The following is a 20,676-nucleotide window of genomic DNA, read 5'->3' as shown; positions in this document are numbered from 1 at the left end:
AGGAGCCAGAGAACCGCGTTACGGATATTCCGGAAGGTGGAAGCGTAGGAGACCAATGAAGCGTCATCAAGAAAGCCTTCATCGCCACCGGCGCACCAGGAGAAAGCATTTCATCACAGATGATACCTGTGTGGCTTCGTGGTCGTGCGGCTAAGGTCACCAAGCCTTTAGTCGCATCGTGCTAAGGAGCGCGGGTTCGATTTCCGCCGCAGCTGTCAGGAAAAGTTTTCGGCTGTGCCACTGGGCGTTGCATGCTAGTCCGTTTTCTAGTGTCGAGCTTCCTTCAAAGAGCAAATAGCTCACTGGAAGCATTAAACGTGTCCGTGTATTTTTAAGACGATAGAGGAGCGAAAGAACGCCAAAGCCGCGATAGAGCGAGCAAAAACACGAGATGCCAAAGCTGTAGTCCGTCAACGCTATTCGGCTCTCGAGAAGGAACTGAAACACTCATGTAAACGAGACAAAAGGGCGTGAGTGGACTCCTTAGCCGACGAAGGCGAGAAAACCGCAAATACCAGCGACATCCGTCTCCTCTACGATGTTTCACGTCGTCTCAGTGAGATTTATCTGTGGTGAGACTAAGATTAATGCTACTATTCCCGTGAAAGACACGTACGGACAGTTGTTGACCGACGACCCGGCTGACCAGCTGAAACGCTGGTTCTAACACTTTAGAACCCTTTTTCAAATGTCGGCCACGCCATCAACACCTCAGCATGATCCGTCAAGGGTTCGACGCATTACCCGTGTCAACACCGAAGCTCCATCAATGCAGGAAATAGAAACAGCCATACGTAGCATGAAATCGAACAGAGCCCCAGGGGTCGATCGCATTACAACTGAGATCCTCAAAGTTGACCCAGTAGAGTAAGGTGGGGCAAAAGTTCGACCCTAGTTGAAAATTCAAATTTTTTCAAAAAATCGAAGCAGATAAAAATAAATGAATACCGTGTGGTGATTCTTTCATCCATGAGCTAAAATTTTGCTGAACAAAGTAACGCCAAATGACTTATCAATTTTGAGTTACAACACTTTTTGTATGTGTGTGTCTTATTCGAACTTTTGCCCCACCACCGGGGCAAAAGTTCGAATGTAATGTTTGTGGAATTTTGCTAACCGTAGTACACTATTTTGACACTTTGGTAATATGAATATCTAAAACCACTCAAAATTTGATGTTGGAACTGGAATACACTTTCAAGTTCGATCTGGATTTTACCCAAATCAGGGTTAAATTTAATACACTAAAAATTAGTAGTTTTCCGCCAAATGCAGATAAAACAACTTTTTTGTTTCAACTTTTTCTCACTAATTCCATCACTCTTAGAGATCATATGTACATTTTGCACAATTTTAGGTTTTTACCTAAAGTTGCCACATGACTCGAACTTTTGCCCCACTATGTGTAAAATATGATTTCTAAATCTGTTTTGCAAAAAGTAAAACATGCTAAAGCATCTTTAAAATATACCTAGTTACGCCCCAAAATAAAATACCGAATTCAATTTCATTACAATTCCATTTCATGCGTTGGAAAGACCATGGCATGTTACAATTTTTTGACCAAAAACCAACATTCAGTCATAACTTTTCGAAATATTGATCCATTTCCATAATTTTTGGAGTGAAAGACTCTTTTTCTAAAAGGCTTCGAACAACCTTGACACCCGAAAGAAATAATTTGAATTGAGCTCAAAAACTTCAAAAGAAACTCTTGCCCCACTCGAACTTTTGCCCCACTTTACTCTAGTATCCGCACAACTGCTGCATCAACTATTCTGCAATATATGGGAAACCGGGACATTTCCGGCCTCTTAGTGAAGGTGTCCAAAAAGGGTGGTCTGAATGTATGCGATAATTGTGTTTCGTTCTCAAAGTCATCTGCAAAGTGATCCTCAACTGGATACAGGAGAATGTTGACGCAACTCTCCGACGACAGCAAGCAGGGTTCCGTGCCGGACGATCCTGTGTGGACCATATTGTCACGCTCCGTATCATTCTGGAGCAAATCAATGATTTCCAAGAGTCTCTCTACCTGGTGTTCATTGTTTACGAAAAAGCTTTCGACTGTCTCAATCACGGAAACATGTGGGAAGCCCTTAGGTGCAAGGGGTAACGTACAAAAGGCTGAATTACGAAAGGCTGAAATAACAAAAGGCTGGAACACGAAAGGCTGAAATAACATAAGGCTGAAATAGTGATTCGACTAGTTTTTAAACGCACCAGCCTAAAGGCTAACATCAACACCAACAGCTCAGACAAACAGATCATTCTAATTGGGAATAATTACATACATTCATTGATTTTACGATCTATTTGAAAATTTGCTTGTTAGTCGATTACCCAGCCGTGGCACCCGCATAGGTTTTGCTTGAGCTTGACGATTGGTCGTCCTACCAGCGGCGTCATAATGTAACACACTAAAAATAATTTACACAAACGCAAATCACGCGGAAGAAATACACATGGAAATACAAGGTAATGAATATTATTGTACGCCATTGAACACACACAACTCAATGGTTTTCTTCGGTACTTTCAGGTCTTCAAGTTAGTCTATGGTCCTACCGTCCCTAGTTCATGGTTGGCCAAACTAAGCCATTTTACCGGAACATACTTCAGTTACTATGTTACTATGGAAAGTTTTACGACTGGCCATAATGCTATGGATTATTGAACGCATACATTACTAAGGCAGAATTTTTCAAAAGAATAGTATATATTTCAAAGAAGGGAAAATCTCTGATGATATTGTTTTAGCAGCCGTAATGACAAAAATCTCCAAAATAACATTACTCGAAAGAATAGCTCATGTTTAAAGAAGGATAAATTAACGATATGGATATTATCAGATCCTTTTTGCGTTCGTTGATATGCACCATTAGCCTTTACTCCTATAAGTTCAGTTTCGAAACTATAGCCCATGCTGAGGGTTACGCGTACGATTCGCGTTCGCACCAAGAACTGCTGGGCAATCAGTGGAGAATGTTGAAAGCTTCCAGTATCTTGGTGGCCGATGGCGGCACCAAATGTATGGAAAAACAACCAGATTAGTCGAGGTACCAAAATCCGAATTTGCGGGATGCCAACATAAGGCTGAATTTCAAAAGGCTGAATGCACAAAAGGCTGAACACGATAGGCTGAAAGTGACATAAGGCTCAATTTCAAAAAGCTGAATGCACAAAAGGCTGAATGCACAAAAGGCTGAAATTGCAAAAATGCAGGAAATTAGTTATAGTACTTCTTCTTTTTTTCTGGCGTAACGTCCCAACTGCGAAAAAGCCTGCTTTCAGCTATTATACGCATTTCAACAGGTTTTAATTGAGAGCCTTCTCTGCCAATGACCACTTTGCATTTGTATATCGTGTGACAGGCAGGAAGATACTTTATGCCCGCGGTTGTTAAGGAATTTTCCATTACAAAAAGTTTCTGGCCCAAGGGAGAATCGAACCCGTCACCCTCAGCATGACTACCCGTTCGCTAACCAGGTCGACTACATATATGAATCCTAGTCATAGAATATGCTTAGTGAAGAGGATAATGATGAATACCAACTAACACAAAAAATGACTGATGGTATTTCAATCGGAGATTTTTCCTTCTTTGAGCATGAACTATTCTTTCGAGTCATGCTGTTATGGAGATTGGTTGCCATTACAGCTGCCAACAATACACGCTTTCCGATTTCCAACATAGTAACGGAAGCATGTTCGTCCAATGAACCATCAATCAATGAGCGGTAGTGTGCGTCAAATGTCAAACTCAAGCAAAACGAATGCAAGTGTCAGGGCTGAGTGGTCGGCCAACTAGCAAATTTGCATAAAGATCATTATATCAGTGTACGCTATGATTAATTAGAGTGTTATGTTTGTTTGTCTATGATGTTAGTGTTGCCTTTAGGCCCGCATGACTGCCTTTAGGCTCGCCATTTGAAAACTAGTCGAATCATTATTTCAGCCTTTTGACATTTTCAGCCTTTTGTGATTCAGCCTTTCGTAATTCAGCCTTTTGTTATTTCAGCCTTTCGTGTTTCAGCTTTTTGTACGTAACCCGAATTTGTAACTCTAACGTGAAATTTATGCTGCTGTATGCCAGTGAAGCTTGGTTTATATCAGCGGAGAACACTCAACGGCTGCAGGCTTCATCAATAGATGCCTGCGTTATATACTTCTTGCATGGTGGTCTCACGGTTATTCAGCATGACCATGCTGAGGTTGACGGGTTCGATTCCCGGTCGGTCCAGGATCTTTTCGTAAAGGAAATTTCCTTGATTTCCTTGGGCATAGAGTATCTTCGTGCCTGCCACACGATATACACATGCAAAATGGTCATTGGCAGAGGAAGCTCTCAGTTAATAACTGTGGAAGTGCTCATAGAACACTAAGCTGAGAAGCAGGCTTTGTCCCAGTGAGGACGTTACGCCAAGAAGAGGAGAGGAGAGGATGGTGGTCTCACAATTGGATCTCCAACGTAGAGCTCCATCATCGATGTCATCAAAAGCCGATAGTAACAGAGATTCGGGTGTGAAAGTGGAGGAGGATCGGCCACACTCTACGCAGGGGCGGGAACGATAACTGCAAACAAACGTTTGATTGGAACCCAGGCAGACCCCGATCCTTTAGGGTTTCCCATCAGAAATTCTGAAGTTTCTGAAGGAACTCTTTCAGAAATTTTTGTTGTTTTTTAGAGGCTTCTTAAGGAGTTATTTCATATATTCAAGAATTCTCTCAGGCATTTATTTAGCAATTCAAAAGATTCTTCTGGAAGTCTTTCAAGGGTTTCTCCAGAAGTTTCTCCTGGGATTGCTTAGGATGAATTCAGACCTTTCTTAAGGAATTCTTTCAATTTTTTTTCCAGTGTTGCTTCTGGAATTCAATTAAAATTTCTCTTAACTCTTGCAGAAATTATTCCAGAAGGTCAATTTTCAATTTTCAAGAAATTCTTTGCAAGTACTGAGCAGAGTGTTCTTCCATGTGTTTTTTTTAAGATTCCCTCAATAGTTATTTTTTTAAATTTGTTCAATGATTTTTTAAATAATTCCTCCGGGATTTCTTTTCGTTTGTGCGGGATTTCCTACAGAAATGTCTTCAGGTAAAGATGTTCGCGTACTAATGCAGGGAATTATTCTAAAAATTTCTCCAGGAAATGCATAGATGAATTCATTTAAGACCAGTACCACTACCGCCTGTGCTTTTGTCTGAAATTAATGTTTTAAAATTATATTTTCAGAAACTCATCTGCGGATATATTCAGGAATTCCTTGTGAATCTCTCCAGAAATTGTTTCTTGGAATTAGTCTCTGAGTTCCTCCACAAGTTTCTCATCTCCAGAACTTTTAAAGGGATTTCTCCAGGGATTCTTTCAAGTTCGAGCAATGTTTGTGCAATTTATAAAAAAAAATCTGAAAAAATACTGGAAGAATATCTGAAGCAATTCTTACAGGAATTCCGTAAGGAATCTCAGGTACTACGTTCCACAGGAGCAGTTTGTTAAAACAATCCTTGGATGAGTTTCTGTAGGAACTTCGTGGAATTTCTGGTTTCCAATGTTGATTTTCACACACAATTTGTCAACCATACTGAATGTTGCAAAAAATCGCCGCAGTTTGATGTGTCACATGATGGAGCTTGGTTCAGTTTCATATATGGCCAGTTTAACCGATGCTTGTCCGGATCACTGAAATGGCCATAACTCCGGAACACCATGACCGATCCGGACCATTTTTTATAGCAAACAATGCGGTTAAATTCCGGTTCGATTCGAGCTATAATCAGAAAAATCAACCAAGGGGAAGTGCCATAAAAGTGAGTGAACTTTTTTTGCGCACAGGCATACATACATACACACATACATACACACATATAGACATCATCTCAATTCGTCGAACTGAGTTGATTGGTATATATGACTTGACCCTCCGAGCCTTTTATAGAAAAGTAGCTGTCCCGGCATACGTCGTACTGCCTGCCTACTGTGTTTTTTTGACATACAGCTCCATAGGGACGTCCCCGGCGAAGTCATCTGGATGGGAGCCCTCCGTTCTAAAGACCGGAGGGGTCTCACACCAAGCTAAGAACCTTCCCCGGCCCCAACAGCACCCACATACAAATTTTCACACCGATCGGTCCAGTAGTTTCCGAACCCATAGCGGTCAGACAGACAGACTGACAGACAGACAGACAGAAATTCATTTTTATATATATAGATAGATAGAAGATATATATAGATTCGTTTTTTGAGTGAACATATAGCCTTTCAATACACTTAGGTGTACAAGAAAGGCAATAATAGAGAAATCTGAAGAAATTCTTAAACTTCTGAAAAAGTAATTAAACATATTTTTGGATGAATCCAACCAGGATTTTCTGTAACATACCTGAAGGTGTTTTTGAAAAAAACCTCAAGTAGATAAGGCCTGTAGATATCTCATGAAGTACTCTTGGATGAGTCTCTTGAGAAACATCTGCAGAAATTCTAATGTTTGAAGGAATATCAAGGAAAAGTTTCTGTAGAACTAACGAGAAATCATTGGTGAAATTGCTAGAAAAGTTTAATAAGCAATATGAAAAAAAAAACTGAAGAAATCCTTTGCATGAATTCTAGGAGCATTACTGGAGCAGTTTGTGTACAAATTTCTAAAGGGCTTTCTGCAGAAATTCCTGGAGAAACACGTGGACAAATTGCTATTAAAATTCCTCGAAAACATTCTTGAGATTTTTTTTATGAATAATTCTTGGAAATTATTTTGGGGAGATTTGAAGAAAACGCTAGATAAATATCTTTCAAAATCCCTGTAAATATGCCCGTAGAAATCGCTGGGGAAGTTTCTGAAAAAGTCTTGGTGGATTTTAAAACCGAATTTCGGCAGTAATTTCTGAAGGATTTCTTGAAGCACTTTTGTAAGAAACCCATGGAAGATGTCTTAGAGGAGTCTTTAATTGAATAAATTAAGAGATCTTATGAAGAATTTCTGAAGGAATCTCCAGAAAATTCTTAAAGAGACTGTGGAATAATTCCTAAGGAAATCCATGGAGCAATTTCTTGAGAAATTCTGAACTCTAAATTTTCTGAAGAAATCCGTGGATGCTGTCCTGAACGAATTCTTCTACGGATTTGTGGAAGAATCTATGGCGAATTTTCTAAGGAATCCCAAAACCGCTTTCCTAGTGGTTTTCTTAAAAAAAATCTGGAAGATCCTTATTCTGAAGAAAATTCAAAGGGATTTCCTAAACAATTCATGGAAGATTTTTTGGAAGAACTATAACCCTCTAATACCCAATCCCGCCTTTAGACGGGGTATAGTTTGAGCATTTTTGTAATTTTTGTTTCGTGGAAAATGAAATTTTTTATATTTTTGGTGTATTTTAAAGCGTATTTACATTTTTTAAAAATCATTGAAAAATTGATGTTTTAGTCACCTTTGAGAAGTCATTGTTTATTTTGTATTGAATCGCTACAATTAACATATTTTATTTTTTCCCAGATCATTCTATCCTTGTTTAATAGTTTAAGGGAATCGAATATACTCTAAAATTATTTTCCTTAAAATTACACGGAAAATAAAATTTTCTGTGAAAAAAATTTAAAATAATAATAATTCAACAATAATCATAAAATCTCAAAATGTTTTCATCTCAAAAAATCCGTCCCCCAAATTGGCTTCCAGGAAAAATATAAAAGTGTGGGGATGTTCAAAAATAAAAATTAGAAAAATCAAAAAATGAAATTCACGAAATCGAGAATTAAAAAGAATCATCTTCCAAAACATGTTCAAATCGATTTTAGATGACGAAAAATGATATTTAGATCAAAATCAAAAATTTGGGTATTAGAGGGATAAGAATGAATCAGTATAAAAACTTCTTAAGAAATTCATGGGGCAATTTCTGAAGGAATCAAAGGGGGCTGTCAATGAACCACGTGGTCATTTTTCTGCATAACCCTTGGATAAATTTCTAAAGGAATATCTCAAAAAATATCTGAATTAATCAGAAAGGAATTCTGAAGAAATTTATGCAGGCATATCTGAAGTAATCCATGGTTAATATTCCTGAAATTCTTTTGAGATATTTCAGAGAAGCAGCTGGTAAAACATATAAAATAATTCCTAAAATTGATAAACAATCACTGAAGAAAATGTAATAATGAATCATTGACATATTTTTCCAAGAGTCCGTTAAACAATTTCTTGAGGAATTTGTGGGGCGATCTTCGAATCAATTTATTTATGAAAGAAATTCATGACGATTTCTTGAAACAATAATGATTTTAATTGAAGGTAGCACAAATTCAATATGAAAGAGTTTTTTTTACATAAAAAGCTCACATATGAGGGTGCAAAAAAAATCAAAGAAATTTCCTCATATTTAAGAGGAGAAATTTTTAATACAAGCAGCTTTTTTTACACGCCTTCAAATGGGAGCACAGAAACAAATCAATCAGAGCGCAATTTTGTGCTATATATTTTCCTAGCTTTGCAGGGGCGTTCTTACAGGGAGTTGAAACTTTTTAAATTTAGCTCAAGAGCTGGTTACTCAGTGAGTAAGTTGGAGTCACCTCGATGACATCACTGTTCTTATATTAACTTGATTTTTGGTGATAAAAAAGTGGTCTGATAAAAAGTGAACGTTAGAAAAAAGGTTTGGATATACCTCGAATGGAGTTTATAATTAATTTTATTGTATCCTTACACGTTGTTTCTTCTGTGCACTTGAATGGCGTGCGCAAACGGTAACTTCAAAGTCATTCCAAATTTGTACTTCAAATCTGAATGCTTTAGTCTTGTCTTAAGCAAAAAGCTCCTCACGATATACACGATCATCACTTTCATACTGATCATTGCATATCGGCCTCCAATGCAGTTCCTGGACCCACTGCTAAACGGCATGAAAGCGTACGGATGCCGTCCGTCGCACCGATCGGGAGTGAAATTCTCCGGATCGAATTTATCCGCATCCGCTCCCCAAATGTCCTTCCGTCGATGTAACGCAAAGAAGGAGAACGTCAGAAGGTTTCCCGCTGGGATTCGCACTCCGTCCAGTTCAAGTTCTTTGAGGTTTTGCCTGGCTATCGTGGGAGCTACTGGGCAGTGACGGAGAACTTCTTTTAGGAACATCTCGGTGTACTCGAGTTGTCGAAGGGTGCCGGCGTCGAGGGCAAGACGATCAAAGTCGTTGGAAGGGAAATGTTTTATCACTTCATCGTATACTTTCTGCTGAATTTCCGGATAAATGGCAAGGAAAAGACATGCGTGAGCCACACCTAAGCCGGAAGTGTCGTTTCCCTGCGGTTTGGAGAGAAAATGTTCATAGTTTTCTGTATTATTGACGTACAACAAAATGGGTAAACTTACGGCAATCATAATGGTCAGTACGTTGTGCAGAATCTCTTGATCAGTGAACGGACGACTGCTATCGGATAAGGAAAACAATTGATCTATGAATATTTGAGGTTTTCTAATTATGTTCGCATCTTCCTGAGGCGTTGAACTGTGGAGTTGTTGTTGAGCGGCAATATTGGATAAATGTTCCATCCGTTTTTCATCAATTATCTGTAAAAATTTAAACTTATCATGTTAATATGTATTACAGAGACATGACAGTAGACCGCAACAATTGAAACAACAAATGCCCTCAACTAATCCGAGGCATCTGCAACCTTACCTTACCAGCAAACTCTTCTATTTGCTTTCGAATTTTTAATTCTTTTCTATGAAACCTGGTGAATCGATAAATGAAATTCGGAAATAGTTCGATGCTTAGCATTCTGTTGCCAACCAATTCGAATAATCTGCGAGAAAAGAAGTATAAATTATCAAATGTAATAACATAAAAAACAGCTTTTATACCCCTCAATGCTTCGTAGAAACTCATCACTTCCTTTCCGTTCCAGAACGTTACTTCCCAGCGTGGTAGCACAAACCATTTCCAATGTGCACTTGGAAGTAAACTGGAACATATCAACCGTCTCACCATTCACACATTTGCTCAACTCGGCAGCCATTCTCCGACTGCAGTCTTCGAAAATCGGTATGAAGCTGTTCAATATCTTCATATTGAATGCCGGATTCAATGCCTTCCGCTGACTTTTCCACAGCTTATCTGCAATTAATCACTTGAATTAGGTGCAATTCTTCTTCTGGATTCATCTAAGTCCAACACTCAGCTGAAAAGATCCCATTCTCCAACTGTTGAAGTTGTAAAAAAACGGCTTCTCCAAACAATCCGGGTGTGACAAAACTTTCTGCATCAAATCCGGATGGCTGACTCCTATGCCCATGATTGGTCCGAGCAAGTGTCGAAACATTCTCTCGTGGCTCAAGAACATCTGCCATACCGACTCGAACCGTTGCACTTCGTTCTCTACTGCCATGGTGAGATCCATGCCCAGGAAGGACAGCTTGGGCGTGTGTAACGTGAGGCTACCGGCAAAAGCTCGACTTCTTCTGATGTGTAGGAGTATCAATATCCAGCATATTGAAAAACTAGTGATGGAAAGTAAAACTGTGATTAGGAACATTGTGATTGTGCAAGATGAATACTAGTGGGCAGCAGGAAACTGACTAACCCCAGAAAAGATGGCTAGAACGGCCATTACGCACACGACAGGTCATTAAACAGCGCAATGATCGTAAAACTCAGGTGATTTTTTTTTTCTGAACCTTCTTAATGTAATCAGCCTATAACTGTCGCACTCAGAGTTGAGGTTAAAATACGATTACGTCGCAATGTTCACAGCGAATGTCATCTATACATATCACCATTTGAATGAAATTCAAATCATTATTCAGCGCAAGAGATAGCTGAACTTAATGTTTCTATAAATAATGTACACACGTGATATCAGACTCCGTCATAGTTACTAAATTCGGTCCTCAAGTTATCAATTTTATACCACTTCGCAGCTATTCGCAGTTGTATGACAATTAGTGATCGAATGACGACTACGTAGGAATTACGCCTAAATCTATATTGAAATGTTTCGCAGGGATGATGGGAGGTATAACACAAGAAACAAAGCAAATAGCGCAGGGTAGCGAGTGATGTTCACAAAAGCTTTCGAAAGCTTACCAGTTAGCTGCTCTACAACGATCGGTATACGTATAACAAACTTGATGCCTTTTTCAACTATACATGTGCAATATACATTCTGCTTGAACAAAGCGTGTGTATTTTAATTTTGGAGTGCTGCATGCTGGAGAAATATCTTATGATGTTTAAAACTTCAGAAATGCCTAAGAAACTTATTGATGGATTTATACCTACATGAACTCGACCAGTACCTTTGTCTGCAATTTCTGCATGAATGTTGGCAGACATGTCTAATAGATTTTTTCAAAAATTTCTCTGCGGATCCTTTAAATAGCTTTCAGAGTTCCTCAGGAAGTTTCTTATAATTTTTTTCTGGGAATTAAGGAGATATCGTAAGAAGTTTTTCCAGATACTTTCCCAGGATTTTTTTTTCCAAGAATTGCCCCAGAAAATTTTCAAGAATTTCTTCTTGGAGTCTTCAGTTTTTTTAAGGTATTTCTGCAGACAATCATCCAGGGATTCAAGAACTCTTCTAGGCATTTTTGTGCAATTTTTGAAAGAACTTCTAAAAAAAAACAAACCCTGAAGTTATTTCTGATGGAGCCACAGGAGCTATTTCCAAATTAGTTCGTGTACGAGTTTCTGCTGGAATCCCAGAAAAAAAATTTCATAGAATTCTTATAGAAACCCTTTGAAGAATTACCAAAAGAATCTCTGTAGGATGTTAAAAAGAAAACCCGATGAATTTCTGTAAAACTTCATGACATTACTGTTGTAGAAATCCCTCATTGAAATTCCTGAAAAAATCCCTTAAACTCTGCAAAAGTCTCTGAAGATATTTTTGAATGAAGTCCTGACGAAATATCAGAAGAAATCCGTCTGTGATTTTCTAAAAGAATCTCTAAATGAATTTTTCAAGAAATCTATCTATATAAATGGAAATGGAATGGTATTTCTATGTCACGAATAGGTTCGGGAACGGGGCAACGGGTGTACTTTATTCTTTCACTGTTTCATTCGGACAGGGCTCCGACGTGTTCGTACGATAAAATAATTGAAAAAAAGTGTACGGGAAGGCAAGAAATACGGGAAAATCTGAAATTGCGTTTTGAGTGGCACTTTTCTATGGACTTGAATGTCACAAACACAGTAGGCAGGCAGTACGACGTTTGCCGGGACAACTAGTCTCCAATAAAATTTATTTTAAAAATATCAGGAAGAATTTTCGAATGAATCTCCTGAGGAATATCTAAAAAACCCTAGGAAGTTTTTGATGAAATTCTAGCAGGATGTTTTGAAAAACTTTCTTCTTCTTCTTCATGGCTCTACGTCTCCACTGGGACTTAGCATGCTTCGCTTCAACTTTGTGTTTTTTGAGCACATCCACAGCTATTAAATGAAGGGATTTTTTGCCTGCCATTGCATGAATTTGTATATTGTGAGGCAGGTAAAATTATGCACTATGCTCAGGAAAGTCGAGAAAAGCTCCCGACTGGAATGGGAATCGAACCCGTCGTCTCCGGATTGGCAATCTATGGCCTTAACCACTAGGCGATCTATATGGCCTTAACCACTGTTTAAAAATTAAGTACATTGGATATAAGAAAACCGAGAAATTGCGGCAGGTGCACACTAGATGATACCGTGTTATAGGAATCCCGACTGTTATTGTGTTCAGAGCAGATGGGGAGCTTATAGTGATGTTATGGTTCACATACCCGTCCACCGACAACTCATTTTGAAAATGCTGGCATTTCGTCAATTTTAATCCGATTTTTTTAAATCGCCCTTAATCGATCATAAATTGGTGTAAGTTTATTACACTCAAGTGGTTTTGAAATATCCGGAGCCATTCCGGAGATATTCCGGATTGTACTGGGGTCAGGGATTGGGGGATATCTCTGTTTTATCAAATAACTAAACGTGATTATTTTGTGTGTTATTGTGTTTGAGAGGATCCCGCGGAACCTGTTTCAGGTGTTCCGGAGCGGTCATATCAGTTACTTCATACTTCAGTCATTTTTCTCTGCCCCATTTTCTTGAAATCATGAAGTTTGATACGTCGCACGTCACGTTTTGGTTGCAAACCAGAAATGTCCCCGATGTCACCCCCGTGGAACCTATGCTAGATGTTTCGGGGTGGCCATATTAGTTGACACTGACTCCAAGGGTATCGGTTCTGACTCAGTCATTCGAAATCATGAAGTTTGATGTGTCGCACGACATGTTTTGGATGAAAACCAGAAGTGTCCCCAATGAGGCCCCCGCGGAACCTGTCACGGTGATCCGGATGGGTCAACTTATTCAAATCTGATTATCGCAGTTGTGTTTTATTGTTCGTAATGAAAATTCAGCTGAAAATGGATGATTCAAACACAATAATACACGAGATATTCAGTTTTAGTCATTTCGGCACCCTCCCTGACCCCAGTACAATCCGGAATATCTCCGAAATGGTTCCGGATATTCCATGGCCTCTTGGCTGTAATAAACTTGCACCAACTTATGACCGATTGAAGGTGACTCAAAAAATTTGGATGAAAATTGACGAAATGCCAGCATTTTGAGAATGAGATGTTGGGGGTCGGGTACGTGAAGGCTAAATAAGGGTTAATCAGAGAGATGAGGAAAAGTATGTGTAGAAGTTTAATTATGTAATGTGGGCTTGTTCTATTTTAATTTGTAAATATGTCCCTGTTCGCCAAAAGGCTTCTACAAACTACGTTGCACTCCACAGAGGGAAAATAAGGCAAAACGCGACATCTTAATGTATTTTAAGAAAATCACGAGTTTTGTTTACGGCATCAACATACTCATTTTACCCCAGTTCCCCACTTTTCAAGGGGGGTTACTTCAGTAGCGAAAACGACCATGAAGTTTTGATATAACAAAAAAACGAGCTTAAACATACGGTAGATTGGAATTTTGACATTTGTATTCAAATATACCATGCATTTGAACTTGTTTTTTTTTTTAATTTTACAGTTTGAAAGTCGTTGCTGCTTCTAAAACTACTTTTAACAAGAATTATGCGGACAAGATTCGTTCAGAAACTTTTCCTGGGTTTCCTTTAGCGATTATTTGGGTAACTTGTTCGAGGATTGCAACGATGCAAATCTATGAAAAAAATTGACAGAGATTTGAAAATTATTTCATAGATTCTTTCAAATTGTCCCCGGTATTCTTCCAGGAATTATTGTGGAAAATTCTCCAGAGTTTCCTTAGGCCTTGTTCCACATATTAAGAAAATCCCTCAGAAATTTCTCAAAAGATTATCACAGCAATTCGACCAGTACCTTTACCTGCAACTTCTGCATGAATGTTGGCGGACATTTCGAATAAATTCCTTCAGAATTTTTTCTGCGGATCCCTTAAACAACTTTTAGAGTTCCCCTTGGAGTTCCTCAGAAAAATTCTCATGTTTTTTTTTTTCTAGGAATTAAGGAAGTATCTTAAGAAGTATCTTAACTTACTTTCTCAGGAATTTTTCAAGAATTTCTTCTAGAAATCTTCAAATTTATAACAATTTTTTTTTAAAGAAGGGATTCCTGCAGACAATCGTTCAGAGATTTGTTTAGAATTTCTTTCAAGAACTATTTCAGGCATTTTTGTGCAGTTTCTGGAAGAACTTCTGAAAAAAAAAAAATACCTGGGGATATTGCTGATGAAGCCACAGGAGCATTTTTCAAAATAATTTCGTGTAGGAATTTCTGCAGGAATCCCAGAAGGAATTTCTCATAGAATTCTCAGAGGAACCCTTGGAAGTATTTCCAAAAGAATGTCTGTTGGATTTTTAAATGAATTTTTCCAATAAATTTCTGTAAAACTTCATGACAGAGCTGTTGTAGGAATCCCGCATTGGAATCATTGAAAAATCCCATAAACTCTGAAGAAGTTTCTGAAGATATTTTCCAAAAGTATCTGAAGATATTTTCAAATAAATTTCTGACGGAATATTAGACGAAATTCGAGTGTGAATTTCTAAAAGATTCTCTAAAGGATTTTTTCGGAAAATCTCCAATAAAATTTCGCTAAAAGGACCAGGTAGAAATTTCGAACGAATCTCCAGAGGAATATCTAAGTTTTGAAAAACTTTTTGGAGAAATATCTGGAGAAATTCCCCGTAAAAGCCGTGGGCGAATTTCTAAAAAAGTTTATTAAGTAACCCTTAAGAAATTTCCTGAAGAAATTCTTTAATAAAATTCCTTAACGAGTCTGTGGAAGATTTTGTAAAGAAATCCATGAAGGATTTTCCGGCGGAATTTTGAACTTTGATTTTATTTATTTGAATTAATCGCTTAAGGCAATTCTGAAATTATTCCTGAAACAATTTGTGGACATACTTCTGAAAAAAGCTCTGTAGGAGTACTTCTGATAAGCTTCTGCGAAGATCCTTAGATAAAACTAGAGTTATTTTTAAAGGAATTTCTGTTGAAATTCTTAGAAAACATTTCTGAATAAATTTCTCGAAGATCTCGCAGAGAAATTCTTAGAATTATCTTTTAGGTAAATGCCGGAGGAATTTATATGGAAATGGAGAAATAATTGGAGAAAATCCTGTAGAAATCTCTGTGTCTCCTGGAGGATATCCTGCAGGATTTTCTCCGTAGAAGTTCCTGGACACATTATAGCTGGAAATGTTAATGGAATTTTTAGAATAATTCCTGAATAAATCTCTGATGGACTTTTTGAACCAATTTCTGAAATAATCTATATAAAATTATTCGAAGAAACAATGTAATTACTGTGGAAATTTGTGAAGAAATTTCTGGAACGGTTACCAAAAGAATCCCTAGAAGAACTTCTGAATCAATCCCTGGCGGAGTTCCAGAGGAATTCATGGGAATGTACATTAAAGAATTTCAGGATACATTTCTGGAGATGTTATCACAGGAATTTCTGAAAGAAAACCTCTGAAAAAATAAGGTAAAAAGGAAAAAAAGACAACTACACTATCTTCGGCTAGAGGCCGCACAGACAGAAACTGACTTAAAATCCATAGAGCAATAGAAGATTTGTCGGTGGATTCCTTGGATAAATCTATGAAGGTATCTCATAAAGAATTCCTAGAGAAATCTTCAGGGACATATTTTTTTAGGGAATCCCTGGAAGAAATTCTGAAGGAAACCTTGGAAAAATTCCTAAAAGAGTCTGTGGAAGATTTGCTGGAGAAATCTGAGAAAAAAATGTTTGGGGAATTTTGAATTTTCGATTTTCAAAAGAAATCGCTGATAGCTTTTGTGAAAAATGAAGGCTAGCATTTTTGAATGAAAGGAATGAATTTATGAAGCAATTCTTGCAAGAATGACTAAAATAAACTTTCGAGGGACATCGGAGCAATAGCTAATGAATTATCTGAATTAGATTTTTAGATTTTGACCTTTTTGTCTTTCTCGTTCACCAAAGTGAACTGAAAGGCTATAAGTTCACTCAAAAAAAGAATATTCGATGGAAGACTCGGAGGGTAAAGTCACATATACCAATCAACTCAGTTCGACGAATTGAGATGATGTCTGTGTGTTTTTTTTTTTTTTTTTCCTTCTAAACCATAGGGGGATAAATCTGCTCATCAGACACCCTAACAGGAAGGTTAGGGTAGTGTGGGGATGAGGCCGTCTTCTACAATGCCGGTAGAAGCCAGGACTACTCTCTCCTCGACCCACTAAAACACATTCCTATGGTCGCCAAACCCTACGTCTCTCCGGAACCACCAAGAAGGTATTGCTTCAGAGAGGGGCTAGTGCATATCGCACCCTCAAGGTTAGCTGCCGTAGCCTAGCAGCAACGAACATCGATGACTCGCACTGGAGAGTCCATCACGATAGCATGCTGGCGCTTAGCCAGTTTCCCGAGTGGTCCTCGCCACTCCCTTTGTCCTCGGAAGGCGGGCAGGGTCAACCCCGCCCGCGCCCTACTGCTGAGCGGACATCAAGAACTGATGCCCACATGCAACCCGATCTGACCTGCTGAAGGCAAGGGTATCACTACCCTTCAGGCCTTATCAGCTGCATCCGTAGGTTGCAGACAGCAGGGTCTCACCTACCCCGACCCTTGCCGGGGACTCCTTTCCAACCGCGGGCTCAGATCCAACCCAGTAGACTGACGCCACGACAGCACCGCTACCGGGACTTCCTCTCCGCGGCCACTTAATCGCTGTAAGGGTCGATCTCGACCGCAGGGCACCGGTATGACCTACGAAGCCGACTTCGAACCCCTGGACCACCTCTTGTACTGCATCTGGACTAGCCATTCTCCGAGTCCACGCGCCACCTCCTTTGTAGCTCCCAGACGATATGGGTGATAGCCGTTAAAACGGCATTCCAGCTAATCTCATCCCTACACATTCTCTGGACCAAGTTGTCCGGAGTTGTGTCCTCCCCGCATGTGGCAAGCATGCGGTCACGCATTGTGCGAAAACGCGGGCACACGAACAAAACGTGTTCCGCCGTTTCCTCTAAACCATTGCACACTGGGCATTCGGGAGAATCCGCATGCCCGAAACGGTGTAGATACTGTCGGAAGCAACCATGACCTGTAAGGACCTGTGTCAGGTGGAATGAAACTTCCCCATGGCGCCTATTAATCCAACTATCTACCCTCGGTATCAACCTATGGGTCCACCTTCCTTTGGTGGAACTGTCCCACGCGCGCTGCCATTTGACCATAGAGGCCATCCTGACAGTCTTGCGTATGCCTCTTGTGCCGCGCATTTCGAAGCACTCCATATCCTCACTGATAAGAATGCTGATGGGCACCATACCAGTAATGACACAGAGAGCGTCGTGTGACACGGTACGGTACGCGCTTGCAACCCTCAGACACATAAGCCTGTAAGTACTTTCCAGCTTCCGTCGGTAGCATTCGGTACTTAGCGCGGTACCCCACGCCGGGCCGCCATACCTAAGTATGGACGTAGCAACACTAGCCAGAAGTTTGCGCTTACTGGCGTACACCGCTGAGCTATTGGACATCATCCGGGACAGTGCCGCAATAGCTGTGGAGGCTCTTTTACAGGCATAATCGACGTGGCTACCGAAGGTAAGCTTATCGTCGATCATCACGCCCAAGTGCTTGACAGAGCGCTTCGACAGGATAGTGCACTCTCCTACACTGATCTCCGTCTGCTGCGCCGACTGCATGTTGTTAACAACCGTCACCTCTGTCTTGTGGTGAGCCAGCTCCAGTTTCCTGGACCGCATCCACGCCTCCACAACCTTGATCGAGTGGTCGGTAGTCAACTTCACCTCCTCGATCGTTTCACCGTAGACTTCGAGCGTAATATCGTCGGCAAATCCGACAATCACCACTCCCACTGGGTACTCTAACCTCAACACCTCGTCGTACATGACATTCCATAACACCGGACCCAGGATGGAACCTTGCGGGACTCCTGAGGTTATGTGAAAGCACTTCCGACCCACCTCCGTGTCGTATACTAGTACGCGATTCTGGAAGTAGCTTCCGAGAATCTTGTACAAGTACTCCGGTATCCCCAGACGCAAGAGCGCATCAGCAATAGCAGCCCAACTGGCGCTATTAAATGCATTCCTTACATCCAGAGTCACTACCCCGCAAAAGCGAATTCCCCTCCTCTTAGGCTCGAGTGCTTTCTCGGCGGTTTTTGTAACCGACAAGATAGCGTCTACGGTGGACCTCCCCTTCCGGAAGCCATACTGGTTGCTCGAGAGACCATTTACGCCCTCAGTGAACTTCAACATTCTATTGAGGATGATCTTTTCGAGCACCTTCCCCGCCGTGTCAATCAAGCATATTGGTCTATATGCCGACGGGTCTCCGGGTGGTTTCCCCGCCTTTGGCAATAGTACCAGGCTCTGCCTCTTCCACGCTTCTGGGAAAACTCCCTCGTCCAGGCATTTCTGCATAGCAGACCTGAACATCTCGGGAGCTTCTGCAATAGCTACTTTTAAGGCCAGGTTCGGAACTCCGTCCGGACCTGGGGCCTTACCTACGCTAAGGGACTTAGCTATCCCCGCAAGTTCCACATCGGTGACCCTTTCCTCATCGCCAGCCCCAGTCCCCGGCTGTCCTACGAAAGGAGGCCAAGGACTAGGATCATGACGCGGAAAAAGTCCTCCAATGATCCCCTCCAACATCTCTGGAGATTGCTCTGTAGGAGCCATCACACCTCTCGTCTTGGCCATAACGATCCTGTAGGCATCACCCCACGGGTTCGTATTGGCACTCTGACAGAGACCCTCAAAGCAGGCCTTTTTGCTTGCTCTTATCTCGGTCTTGAGCGCGGCTTTTGCAGCGGCGAACACCACCCGCCGTTCGTTTCGCTCTTCCTCTGATCGTGCTCGCTGCATCCGCCGCCTAGCCCGTAGGCAGGCGCGGCGCAGGTCCGCAATCGCGTCGGTCCACCAGTAAGCCGGTGGCCTCCCATTTCTAGGGTGGACTCTCCTAGGCATGGTCGCATCACACGCACGTGAGAGCACCGCCACCAGCTCGTCGCCGTCTAAACCGAGTAAGTTTCGCTCACGGCGGAGCGCTTCCCTAAGTACCTCTTCGTCGAAGTATGATGTCTTCCACCTACGAGGGCTTGGCCTTGGCCTAGCCGCCTCTTCTTCTATCCGCTGTCTGCTGTTGTTGTAGTCGATACTGTAGCGAACCACCAGGTGGTCACTATGAGTGTAGCCATCATCTACTCTCCAGTTCGAACTACTTGTTAGGCCAGGACTACAAAAGGTCACGTCAATAATTGACTCCGCTCCGTTTCGACTATAGGTACTCTTGGTACCGACGTTAGCCAAGTCGACATCTAAGATGGCCAGTGTTTCTAGCAGGATCTGACCCCGCTGGTTCGTGAAACGGCTTCCCCATTCCACAGCCCAGGCATTAAAGTCACCCGCTATTACCACCGGCCTTCGCCCTGTTAGCACGGTCGTTAAGCGGTCCAGCATTTGCGTGAACCGCTCGATCGGCCACCGCGGAGGCGCATAACAGCTACAGAAGAAGACCCCGTTTACTTTGGCGACCACGAAGCCCTCATAGGTAGTAGACACCAACTCCTGCACGGGGTATTTACCCGTCGTCCATATCGCCGCCATTTTCCTGGTCCCATCCGAGGCCCAGTTGCCGTTGCCGGCGGGTACTCGGTATGGGTCCGAAATGATGGCGATATCCGTCTCCCACTCAGAAACCGCCTGACAAAACAGTTGCTGAGCCGCATGACAGTGGTTCAGGTTCAGCTGCGTTACCTTCACTGTGATTTGTTGCTCACTGCGGCTTTCTTAAAAGCCGGGCACCCTGGACCACCCATCGCATGTCTGTTTTTCGAGGTTTTCCCGGTACAGATCATGCAGATGGGCGGACTCGTGCAGCTTTGGGCCTTATGGCCTTCAGCGCCGCATCGCCTACACAGTTTGCGCCTGTCGGGGCCTTTGCAGTCCCACGACTTGTGTCCTGGTTCCAGACACCTGAAGCAAACCTCAGGTGGCTCGTGGAATGTCAGGTGACAAACACACCAGCCCACCTTAATACTCCCTACTTTAACGGACTTTTTAACATCCGCCACAGGTAGCTGAACCAGAGCTATCTGTGTCCCTGCTGGCCCCTTCCGCAGCCTGACGGCTGTGGCGGCCACCTGAACATCGCACTGTTGCCGCAGTGCCGTGACGAGCTCTT

General features: G+C 41.4%; 1 pseudogene; it reads right to left on the bottom strand.

Moving 5' to 3' along the window:
- Positions 1 to 8,687: 8,687 nt before the first annotated feature.
- On the bottom strand, positions 8,688 to 10,582 carry LOC109430437 (cytochrome P450 4c21-like; annotated as a pseudogene).
- Between the last annotated feature and the right edge of the window lie 10,094 nt (positions 10,583 to 20,676).

This window comes from Aedes albopictus, chromosome 3 (assembly GCF_035046485.1).
Source record: "Aedes albopictus strain Foshan chromosome 3, AalbF5, whole genome shotgun sequence".
Lineage (NCBI taxonomy): Eukaryota > Metazoa > Arthropoda > Insecta > Diptera > Culicidae > Aedes > Aedes albopictus.
Note: the sequence above shows the minus strand (reverse complement) of the source record. Positions and strands in the feature narration are given on the sequence as shown.